The sequence below is a fragment of the Carica papaya genome, chromosome 7, assembly GCF_054855325.1.
Source record: "Carica papaya isolate Zhongbai chromosome 7, ASM5485532v1, whole genome shotgun sequence".
NCBI lineage: Eukaryota > Viridiplantae > Streptophyta > Magnoliopsida > Brassicales > Caricaceae > Carica > Carica papaya.
In genome coordinates this window covers 18054193-18067393 of record NC_142315.1, presented here as the reverse complement: position 1 = coordinate 18067393, position 13201 = coordinate 18054193, and the positions used below count along the sequence as shown (strand labels likewise).

At 38.0% G+C, this 13201-nt stretch overlaps 2 non-coding genes across 2 annotated transcripts; both read right to left on the bottom strand.

The window, feature by feature from the left end:
* Positions 1-7918: 7918 nt before the first annotated feature.
* On the bottom strand, positions 7919-8024 carry LOC148253022 (U6 spliceosomal RNA). The gene has a single exon (XR_015813756.1). It is a non-coding gene; the product is annotated as a U6 spliceosomal RNA (small nuclear RNA).
* An 853-nt stretch (positions 8025-8877) lies between these two features.
* Positions 8878-8981, bottom strand: LOC148253021 (U6 spliceosomal RNA). Its single transcript, XR_015813757.1, has one exon. It is a non-coding gene; the product is annotated as a U6 spliceosomal RNA (small nuclear RNA).
* Positions 8982-13201: the final 4220 nt, after the last annotated feature.

The following is a 13201-nucleotide window of genomic DNA, read 5'->3' as shown; positions in this document are numbered from 1 at the left end:
TTAACTCCCGTTGAGAAAATATGTACTTGAGACTCTTATGGTCAGTGTTGATTTCAAAAGTCTGACCATACAGGTAATGCTGCCATATCTTTAGGGCGAAGATAATGGCTGTCAAGTTCAAGTCGTGGGTAGGTAGTTCTGCTCATGAACTTTAAGCTATTGGGATCCAAAGGCGACTACTCTGCCATGCTGCATCAAGACACACCCCAAACCAATATGAGATACATCGCAGCAAGCTTAGAATCTCCCAACATTGTTTAGGAGGATTAACACAGGAGTAGAGGTGAGATGGTGCTTTAGTTCCATGAAGCTTTCACTGCACTCATAATTCTAAATGAAGGGTACTCCTTTTCTAGTGAGTCGAGTCATAGGAGCAGTAATCTTGGCGAATCCGTCAATGAATCATCCGTAGTAGCCTGCTAAACTAAGGAAACTATGCACCTCTGCGACATTAGTGGGCGGACTCTAGTTGATCACTGATTCCACCTTGGACGGGTCTATAGAAACTCCTTCACTTGAGATTATATGACTGAGAAAAGATACTCGATCCAACCAAAAAGAACACTTATTTAGTTTCACATACAGTTAGTTTTGGCGAAGAGTCTCTAACACTTCAGCCAAATGCACAATGTGTTCCTCACGGCTTTTGAAATACATCAGAATGTCATCAATAAAAACGATGATGTATCGATCTAGTGCATGCTGAAAAACTCAGTTCATTAAGTCCATGAAGGCTATTGGGGCATTGGTCAGTCCGAACGACATCACCCTAAACTCATGCAAACCGTATCTGCACAAGAAGGAAATTTTTGGAATATTTTCTTCTTTTAACTCTCAACTGTTGATACTCGGTCCTGAGATTGATCTTAGAGATGACTGTGGCTCCTTGCAGTTGATTGAAGAGATCGTCAATCCAGGTTAATGGGTACTTATTTTTAACAGTCACTTAGTTAAGTTCCCTACAGTCTATGCAAAGTCAGAGGGTTTCATCCTTCTTCTTAACGAACAATACCAGAGTGCCCCAAGGGGAATGGCTAGGGCAAATGAATTTTCGGGTGATAAGATCATAAAGTTGACGTTCCAGCTCTGTTAACTCATTGTGACTAGTGCGATACGTGGGCTTTGACCTTATACTATGGGTCAACCTTATACTATCAGATTCATCTAAGTGGTACATTCGACCTTATACTATGGGTCGGGCTGCATCCTTTGGTCGCTAAAGGCAGTCTTTTATAAGGTTTTGGGTGCTTCCACACTGGTATCAGGCGTTATTAATATGCTGACAGGGCAGGTCACCATGTAAGCGACCACAATGTTAACAAGGTTGGTTAGCTCCAGCAGGTGGAGCTGTAGGTGGGGGCAAGGCAGGAGGAAGGGCAATTCTGGTTCATTTGTCTGGAGGGTTGCTTATTGGGTCAAGCAATTGTTTTCTAAGGTGTTGGGGTTATTGTTGGGCATGAACTCGGGAAAAACATTGGTGCTCGGCCGAGATAAGATCTTTGACCAACTAGACATGTTCAAGCACCTCCGTATACGAGCTGGGTCTCAGCATCGCGATCCGATCATAAATCTCGACATGAAGGCCTTTGAGAAACTTTTTAACTTTTCAGTTTTCGGGGGTGACCATTAAAGGAGGAAACCTAGACAGTTGAACAAAACGGGCTGTATATTGGGCTACAGACAGGCTTTCTTGGTAGAAGTCGTGGAATTTCTCCTCTTTCTTTTTCTGAACATAAGCAGAGAAGAAGTTATCAAAGAAAACGTCCATGAAAACTTCCTAGGGAGTAAGGGTAGGCAGGACTTCTTTCTTAAGTCGCCACCAGTGTTAGGCTTCACCGTTTAACATGAAAGCCATAAGAGGCACTTTTTGTTCTTCGATCAGCTCTAGTAAAGAGAAGAGCTTCTCTATTTGTAGGATCCAAGCTTCAGCTACTAAAGGATTAGGGCCACTTTTAAAGTGTAGGGGATTAAGTTTCCTAAACTCTGCTATATTGTGGAAGATAGATCGATTTGTGTTTTGGAATTTAGGGGCAGGGGGTGGACAAGGGTTGGCTTTGTTCTGTCTTACAGCTGCAGTTAATCCTTGAATGGCTCAAAAAAGTTTTACAAATTCAGCCCTGGTCGGATGATTTGGGGCTTCAGATCATTCAATATGCTCTACGGATGGTCTTCCTTGCGTCATTCCTACAAAAGAAAGAAAGACACGAGTTAGAGGTTTAATCTTTGAACAGAGGAGATATTTCTTCCCTATGTACTCTAAAAGGTTTATCTACCCTAGACCTCAATGCAAGGGATTTATTCCACGAAAAGTCTATTCTGATACTATCTGTGACATCCCAAGTGATAATTAAGGCAAATGGGTGTCAAATACAGATTTATGATAAAGAGTGCATGATAAAATTTATGCAGCGGAACAAAATCATTACAAATCCCTTACAAATATATATGAGTTCCAATACATATATATATTGAGGCTAGAAGTGGCTGCAAAATACAAAACAAATATAAGGACTACTTCTTTCACTATGCTATTAGACTCATCAGAGTGGAGGAACAATTATACACTTAAACTTGTAGATCCACGAGATCCTCATAGACTTCTAAGGGTAGGTCAGCCTGCAGTTCTTTGCTTTTTTCCTCATACGAGGGTGGACATGGAAAGAGTGAGTTCCATATACTCAATAAAGAAAATAATATTAAATTAACATCGTAAGATTTTAAAAGTTTATTATTTCATCCTACCATTTAACTTCCTCTCTTACCTATCTTACATTATGAAAAATCATTTATTTGTTAAGAAAATGATACGTTAATACAGACAATCAAACATACATCATGCCAGATAATAAAGAAAATCAAATAAATCATGAAATTCTTAGATTTTCGTGTCATGCTTTGTGAAGTTGTTACAACTTCCATCTTTGAGGGAAGATACATATTTTCAACTACCCAAATGAAATGAGTAGATCAGATACAAATATGACAATTTACTCAGGCCTATTTTCGGCTGGCCAAACAATGGTACGATCTATGACCAGAGTCGTACCAGCCATAGTGGCCCTAATAGATATCTATAATCATGACATTACTTAGCTATCGGTGACTTCTACAGATAATACGACACCACTCTCGTTAAAGAGTACGCTGTCATCCACTAGGGGAAGGAGAAAGAAATACCCCGAAGGATAAGGGGAATAGATACTCCTCAGAGATAAAAAGGCTAATGAGACACTTGATGCAATATGAATATCAATATAGGTATATTTTGGACCATAAAGGCTTCATTCCAATTTTTTCTTTTATAGTTTTTGCTTTTACCGATTACATATTATATTTATTATATGCAAATTCATCAAGTGTCTGCAATTGACATAGCATGCTTCAAAACAAGAACAATTCGACTCATCTGAATATAGTGGCATACAAAACAAACAAAATCACAATCATATTAAATTAGTTTATCTAAAAATACTCCTTAAGACGTCAAAAGAAATACTAGATTTCTCACTGAAACTTTGATGTTGTCTCCCTCACCGTTCTCCTTTATTTCTCTTCTTCACTCACTATACTACTATCTTTTTCTCTCTGTCTCTCTCTTTCTCTTTAAACCTTTGAAGAATGGAAGTGTGAATTTTTCCTGCGTGGGTAATTAGCCTTCATACGGGATTTTTCCCACGGGAATTTTTTCCCGTTTTGCCATTTTTTGATTTTTTTCTAAATTTTTATTTTTAATTTAAGATTAAAATCATTTAAAATAAAATAAAATGAAATTATTTAAAATAAAATTTAATTGAAAATTAAATAAATGAAAATTAATTAAAATTATGAATCACGATAAATATTAAACAACATAAATTAATTAAGTGCAAAGCGGCCAAAGGCCCGAATAAATAGAGTTTTCAAATAATTTTAGCATAGTGATTGGTGGGGTGTTATATCCCACTTGGGTGGCATACTTGGAAGCTCTTTGGAAAAAATATTCAGGAAGTCACAGACAATAGGGATTGACTACATTGAGTTTTTAGGGTCCATATTCTTGTACATAAAAAATGTTAGAGAAATGAGTAATTTTATCTTTTTAAAATCTTTATCATTCATTTCATATAAAATATTAATCATGATTAGTTTAAAATTTTCAATTTTATTTATATAAATATTGGTTTAAACGAAATAGAATTTCCTATTTGCCTTGGCTCTACGATTGTTTTGTTTTAAGGGGACAGAGGATTACAGTTTTATCACCATAGTCGATTAAGGCACGATAGGTCTCTAGAAAGTCCATGCCCAAAATGATGTCAAAGCCAAGAAAATCAAGGAGTATAAGATCTACGGTTAATTCTCTACTTAAAACCTTCACCAAATAAGTTTTATATACTACACGAGCTTCTAGAAGTCCCCTAGATGGTGTTTCTACAATTATGGTTTGTTCTAAGGGTACAGACTCAGCTATTAAATTCGTAGCAAATTTATAGGGCATAAAAGAGTGCATAGCACTATTATCAGTCAAAGCACGAGCAATAAAATTATAAATGAAAAGTGTACCTTGAATGATAGCCAACGTCACCATGGCATCAGACTCGTCAAGTTGGAAGATTCTTCCTCTAGCATTGGTTCTAGCAGCGTCCCTAGGTTTCTGAGGACAGTCCTTCACGAAATGTTAGATACTTGTGCAATTATAAGAAACGTTGTTCAGTTTGTAGCATGGCTGGTTACCATGGTCTCTACCACAATGTTGGCATGCTTGAGTAGACTAAGAAGGGTTACCAAGAGGTGGAGGTGGCCCAACAACTGCAATAGGGGCTGTTTTGGGTCTCATGTCAACTCGCACTAGTCGTTCTACTTCCTCTTCTGCTGGTGTTGGATTCGGACATTATAGAGATGCCGATACCAGGCAGCTAGAAGTTCTTCAGCTAACTGGGCATGCTTGAGGGCTTTAACATAGATGTTTGGCCTCATCATGGCCACTCGATCGAAGATGTTGACTCTCAAACCCTCGAAAAACTTTTAAGCTTTCTTGTTCTCTGTGGCAATGATTTTTGGGGAAAATCTAGATAACTGGATGAATATGGAAGCATATTGGCTCATTGTCATACTTTCTTAGTGCAAGTCCTAAAATTCTTCTTCTTTTTTCTCCCGAATGTAAACCGGAAATAAGCTATTGAGAAAGGCATTGATAAATTTGTCCCATGTAGTTTGTGTGGGAAGGGTGTCTTTCTTGAGATGCCACCAGTTCTCTGCTTCTCTCGTGAACATAAAAGCAGTAAGGGGAACATTTTGCTCTTCTATGAGCTTGAGAATGGAGAAAATCTTTTCCATTTACATGATCCATGCTTTAGCGACCATGGGGTTTGGTCCACCATCGAAATAAGGAGGGTTCAGTTTTCTAAACTCCAAGATATTGTGGGAGATAATACAATCATTAGGAGGATGCTCGTTCATAGGAGATTGCTTGCTGGTATTATGGGCAAAGTTATGGGCCACAACACCGGTCAAACCTTGAATTATTTAAAACAATTCAGTGAACTCTGATCAAGTTAAAACATCTTAGGCATTGGGTCTTTCTACAAAAGGGAGATAAAGGTTTAGAAACAAAGGTGTTTATTAAGGGGGAGAGATTATTTCTAATTTCAAGAAATTTTTAGTTTTCTAAACCTAAACCCTAGACCTCAGTGTACGAGATATCAAAGAATCTTACTCTGATACAACTTGTGACATCTTATTACCTAAAGAGTAAAAGAGTCTAATAACAGAACATATATGAGGGCAAATTAAATTTATGCAATGGAAGAAAAATCATTGCTTACAAAATATTTAATGTTCAAATACATCTGAGGTCAAGAAGATGGTTAACCAAAATATATACAACATTGTTCTAGCCACTTATAACATTACAAAGAGAATGGTTCATCATAGTATAGTCATCCAATTGCACTCAAATGTCCACTATAGATCCATGAACAGATCCAAGTAAGCTTCAAGGGGTAGCTCAGGAAGCGATTCCTCACTATCATCATTATTTGGGGGAAAATGGAATGGGATGAATTCCATAAAACTTAGTGAGGAAAATAATATGCAAACTACACTACTAAAGTTTCAAAAGTTATTATTTTCAAAAAATGTCATTACATTAGAAATTAGTGACTAACTTATGGACTTGTCCCATAACATATTCATTTGAAATATTGAGAAAATATTTACTTTTTTAAATAAATCATAAACATCTAATTTCTATCCTCAATTATAAGAAGTAAAGACAAAGTAGTGCAACAAAAAAGAACCAAAGACATAATGGAACAATGAGCAATGTAGCAGAAACTAGTTAAACCAACTAAACATGACATGTTATAATGGAACAATGAGTAACATAACGAAAACTGGTTGAACTAACTATGGCATGGCATGACATAGTTATGGGATAGCGGCTGTAATAGTGATGGGATAGCGGCAGATGCAATAGACGGATGGGATGCATGCAGGTGCCTGCAGGCAAGTGCAGGCACGCGTAAGATGACTACACAAACGACTAGACAGTTGATGCAATGGGCGCACAACGAGCAAGCGTGCGATGCGGCACATGGGTGGCGCACAAGTGCATACATGTGAATGGGACTGGCACACATTACACGCGAGCGATGCAACGAGTGCCCAGCAGCATGCCATATCCCCCCCTTCTAATTTTTCTGTTTCGCCCCTTTTTTTAAATGTTCTTTTTGACAAAATCAAAATTTAACTTATGCATAAAATATTTTGAGCCTTGAACTTTAAAAATGTGATAAAATAGCTTCAGTACCAATTTAAGAAAATTTGTAAAATAAAATCGAATAATATTACAATATTAATATATAAAGGTTCAGGGTGTCACAAGGTCCTTAGAAACAAGACAATCCCCATGGTCAAGGTTGTTTGGAAGTTACCACTCCCCTGAAGAAGCTACTTGGGAACTCGAAGGCGAGATATGGAGAAAACGTCTCAAGATATTTTAAAACTTCAAATTTTAGGGACCAAATTTTTTGTAAGGAGGGGAGGATATGACTACCCTAAACCTATTAAGATGTATATATTTTTCAAACTTCGAATTTATTTTAATTTGATAGTTAAAATTTTATGTGCGTTTATATTTCTTCTAATAATATTTTTTGTAATGGCCCCGGAAATTTAGAATGAAATATGTGTATTAAAAATGTCAAATGCGGAAGCGTAATAAAAATTTTGATTAACATCCCTTACACTGAAACCAAAAACTTGCTCAAAGTATAAAAGAACAAACTAACTAAAAGAGAAACTCGAAAATAAAAAACTATAAATATAACTACGGAGTCTTTAGGCCTCCCCTTCGCCGTCTTCCTGCGGAACGGGCTCGGAAACAATATCTTCCTGATCTGAAATGGTTAAATAAGGAATGAGCTACACCAGCCCAGTAAAGACATCATACTATCTCACCGCCACGGAGGTAAAGGTGGGTAGAAAACACAAAAAGACCAATGGAGCATAATTTATAACAAATTCTTTTATCAATAATAAAATTCTTTACTGTCCACTTACCTCGGTGAGATCCATAAAATAACATACGAAAGCAATCACATTTTCATCATCATGAAATTATATGAACTGTATAACATAATACTTACCACGCCTTTGCATTTCAATCATTACACAACATATTTTCCTCATTTACCAGCCTACTAGTATCCATGGGGATCCATGGGGGTCCCGCTACCCGTGAACCCTTAACATTCATAACCTGATTCCAGAGCTGCCCCCATACCCCGTCCGGTATGGGCACCAAAACCATGAACCTCAATACCCCGTCCGGTATGAGGGCGAAACGGGCCGTCCCCATACCCCGTCCGGTATGGGCGCCTAAACACCGAAGGTCTCCATACCCCGTCCGGTATGAGAGACCACGTTCCCAGTAGGGTTCCCTACGGACCATTTCTCGATTTGTGCGTGTCATCCTTGCGCAGGGGCCATGCTAATCTTCTCTGTATCATTCCAATCTCTCTGCACCTGCATTTCATAAGGAATGGTTGAGTAACGGTTTATCGGTGAATATTTCTCTAAGCATTATTGTGTAAGGGATGGGTCTGGGGAACCTGGCTCTGATACCAACTGTAACGGTCCCGGAAATTTAGAATGAAATATGTGTATTAAAAATGTCAAATGCGGAAGCGTAATAAAAATTTTGATTAACATCCCTTACACTGAAACAAAAAACGTGCTCAAAGTATAAAAGAACAAACTAACTAAAAGAGAAACTCGAAAATAAAAAACTATAAATATAACTACGGAGTCTTTAGGCCTCCCCTTCGCTGTCTTCCTGCGGAACGAGCTCGGGAACAATGTCTTCCTGATCTGAAATGGTTAAATAAGGAATGAGCTACACCAGCCCAGTAAAGACATCACACTATCTCACCACCACGGAGGTAAAGGTGGGTAGAAAACACAAAAAGACCAATGGAGCATAATTTATAACAAATTCTTTTATCAATAATAAAATCCTTTACTGTCCACTTACCTCGGTGAGATCCATAAAACAACATACGAAAGCAATAACATTTTCATCATCATGAAATCATATGAACTGTATAACATAATACTTACCACGCCTTTGCATTTCAATCATTACACATTTACCAGCCTACTAGTATCCATGGGGATCCATGGGGGTCCCACTACCCGTGAACCCTTAACATTCATAACCTGATTCCAGAGTCGTCCCCATACCCCGTCCGGTATGGGCACCAAAACCATGAACCTCAATACCCCGTCCGGTATGAGTGTGAAACGGGCCATCCCCATACCCTGTCCGGTATGGGCGCCTAAACACCGAAGGTCTCCATACCCCGTCCGGTATGAGAGACCACGTTCCCGGTAGGGTTCCCTACAGACCATTTCTTGATTTGTGCGTGTCATCCTTGCGCAGGGGCCATGCTAATCTTCTCTGTATCATAGTTGTAACACCCATTAATTTTATTATTATTATTATTATTATTATTATTAATTTTTAATTTATTTTATTTAGTTTATTTTGTAATTATTGAAATTTTAATTGATTTATTTAATTTAATTTAATTTAATAAAATAAAAATAAAAATAATAATAATGATAAAATTGGGTAAAAATATTATTTGAATTTAATTGAAATTGATTTTGGGAAAAAGGGTGAAAATTTAGATTTTGGGGGTGTCTTTGAAAAGAAAATCGAAAATCGGGGGTCAAAACGTAATTTAAAAAAGTTGTGCCATGTCAGCACCACGTCAGCAGCCACGTCAGCAGCCACGTCAGTGGCCCGGTCAGCAGCCCCGGCCAACCAGGACGCGCCGCGTGGCAAGGACACGCTGACCAGGGGACGGGCCACGGGGGCGATCCGCGTGCGCGCGATCGGACGGCCTAGATCCGTTCCCCCGCGCACGGACGACTCAGATCAAACGTGCGCAGGGACGGACCAGATTCACGCGCACGGATTGCCCAGATTCACGCGCACGGACGACCCATATTCAATCAGGCACGGACGGCCTAGATTGCATCGCGATGAACGACCCAGATTTAATCCCAATTAAATTGCGATCGAACGGCCCAGATTCAATCTTGATGGATGGTCAAGATTAAAAGGCGAAGGGGAGGCCTAAAGAATCCGTAGTTATATTTATAGTTTTTTATTTTCGAGTTTCTCTTTTAGTTAGTTTGTTCTTTTATACTTTGAGCACGTTTTTGGTTTCAGTGTAAGGGATGTTAATCAAAATTTTTATTACGCTTCCGCATTTGACATTTTTAATACACATATTTCATTCTAAATTTCCGGGGCTGTTACATTTTTTAAATGATTTTTTTGGGAAAAAAAAAACAAAAAAAAAACACAAATAAATAAATAAATAAAAGAGGGGAAAAAATATCACATGGGTAATCCTCATGGTGAATAGTTCATGGGCATGCACGTAGATAAACAAACCTTATGGGCATAAGTCTCCCGTTTGCACGCCTGCACACCTACGGGCATGCATGCCCGCTGGTCAGCTCGCCTGCACTAGCATGCATGCAAGCCCTCCCTCACTAGTCGGTTGGCCGTTTAGGCCGATTAACAGTTCTTCTCCATTGTATGTAATCCAACAGATCATATTGTCTCCCATTTTGATCCTTAAACCTCCTTTCTTTCCCTCACTTCTTTACTTCTTCATTTTATCCTCTCCCACTCGAAAAGAAAAGAAGAGCTTGAGAGAAAATAGACTAGCTAAGTGCATAGTTCACGGGCATGCACGTAGATAAACAAACCTCATGGGCATAAGTCTCCCGCTCGCACGCCTGCACACCTACGGGCATGCATGCTCGCTGGTCAGCACGCCTGCACTGGCGTGCATGCAAGCCCTCCCTCACCAGTTGGTTGGCCATTTAGGCCGATTAACAGTTCTTCTCCATTGCATGTAATTCAACAGATCATATTGTCTCCCATTTTGATCCTTAAACCTCCTTTCTTTCCCTCACTTCTTTATTTCTTCATTTTATCCTCTCCCACTCGAAAAGAAAAGAAGAGCTTGAGAGAAAATAGACCAGCTAAGTGCACCGCGTGCCACTTTCCCTCCTCTACCATGGGAAGTTTTTCACCTTGTTTTCTTTCCTTCCTCACACAGTAAGTCCATCGTCCCTCAATTTTTTCTCTCCCTACGCTGTTAATGCACCTCACTTATAAACTTCCCTTTCATTTTATATCATAAGAAGCACTTCGCAGCTTCTTGGATGGTTATGGCTATTGTCCTCTGCCCTCAACCTGAAATCTTCCCCTTCTCTTTTCAAAATCAACCCATTCTGTGACATCCTATATGCTAAATTAACGCAAATGAGTGTCAGATACAGATTCAAAATAACGAGTGCATGATAAAATTTTATACAGTAGAACAATTAATACAAGCCCCTTACAAGTATATATATGAGTTCCAATTACATACATATAACTGAGGCTTGAAGTGGCTATAAAATACAAAAAAAAAAATAAAACACAAAAGAGTGCCACTCAAATTTTAGATCTATGGGATCCTAATAAACTTCCAAAGGTAGCTCAGCTTACAGTTCCTCATTTTCTTCGTCATCTGGGGGGGAGGCATGGAAAGAGTGAGTTCCATATGCTCAGTAAAGAAAATAGTATTAAATTAACATTGTAACGTTTTAAAGGTGAATTATTTTAGTTAAAAGCTTACCATTTGGCCACCTCATAGACCGATCTTACATTATGAAAATAATTTATTAATTAAGAAAACAATACATTAATATGAACAATCAAACATACATTATGCCAGATAATAGAAAAAATCAAATAAATCATGAAATGCTCATATTTTCATGTCATACTTCGCGAAATCATTACAACTTCCATCTTTGAGAGGAGATACAAATTTTCAACTACCCAAGTGGAATGATTAGATCATATACAGATATGACAATTTGCTCAGACCCATTTTTAGCTTGCCAAACCATGGTACGATCTATGACCACAGTCGTACCAGCCATAGTGGTCCTATTAGATATCTACAGTCACGACAATATTTAGGAAAGAGTGACCCCTTACAGATATTTGCATTACCACTCTTGTCAGAGGGTATGCCGTCATCTACTAGGAGTAGTCCTCTTACGTTTTTCCAAACTAGATGGGGGAGGGGGAACAAATATCTCTCAGAGATAAAAAGCCTAACGAGACACTTGATGCAATATGCATGTCAATACAGATATATATTTCAGACTTTTCATGCTTCATTCCATTTTTTTCTTTTTTTTTATTCTTTATTTTTACTAGGCAATAATACCAACTTCATATTATATTTTATTACATGCAAATTATTAAGTATTTATAATTCACATAGTAGGCTTGAAAATAACAACAATTCGATTTATGTGAACTATAAACGCAAGGGCATACAAGAAGGAAAAATCACAATTATCATGTTTAATAATTTTATTTTATCTAAAAATATCCCTTAAGACGTTGAAGTCCTTCATGAAGTGCTGCGTACTCCCACACTTGAAACAAACATTATTCAACTAGTAGCAAGGGTAGTTGCCATGATTTTTGCAGTAGTGTCGACACACCTGATGGGGTTTAAAGTATTATTTAGGGGCAGAGATGGAGGCAGAAAAGCTACTACAGTTAAGGCTACTCTATGTCATTTATCGGCACAACTCTGATTGATCTACTTCCTATTATGCCTTTTTGATGGCCTAAAATGGTGAATATGTTAGTAATGAGTAGTGAGAATTTATTTGGCCAGTTAAGAATTCTTTAAGGCTTCTGCATTAGTAGTAGGTTTCATCATAGCTACCATGATTATTATAGGGCGAAATAGGATAACTAAATAAATTTGGAAGACTAATGACTAACTAATATGCTTATCTGACGAAGATCTTGGAACTTCTCTTTTTTTTTTCTCTTGAACATAAACTAGGAAGAAACTCTTAAGAAATGCATCGAGAAACTACTCCCAAGTGATAACGGTGGGTAGAGTCTCCTTCTTAAGATGCCACCAGTGTTTAGCCTCTCCTGTAAACATAAAGGCTGTTAGGTGAACTTTCTACTCCTGTATAAGTTTGAGAACAAAAAAGAGCTTTTCCATATGTATAATCCATGCTTCAGCTATCATGGGGTCTGACCTTGAATGGCTCAAAACAATTAAGTGTATGAAAATGCCATACAAGTGATTTTGATTGTTCATAAATCTTCGAATAGTTTTTTGGATGAGCTTCTGGTTATGCCACCTATGCAGAAAATTGAGTCCTCCATTTATCTACTTCTAAGTACCCTTACTATCTCCAAAGTTGTTTACCATATAGGTTATGCAAAACTCGGGGAATTGAACTGTCAAGTGATGATACTATGACTCAAGAAGTTGATTAGACCTAGTATTTCCCCGTGGGTGCCCTTATGTGTTTTGCTAAGAAGAAGGATGGGACCTCATAATGTGTATTAATTACCGAAAATTAAACTAGTGACTATAAAGAATAAGTATCTCTGCCCCATATTGATGACTGATTCAACAAGCTCCAAGATACAACTGTCTTTTCTAAGATCGACCGTCGGTTTGGTTATCATCAGTTAAGGGTTAGAGCCGAACACATTCCCAAGACAATATTTTAATGTAGGTATGACCATTATGAATTCTGAGTTATGCCTTTTGAATTGACCAATACTCATGCAGTCTTTATGGATCTTACGAATATA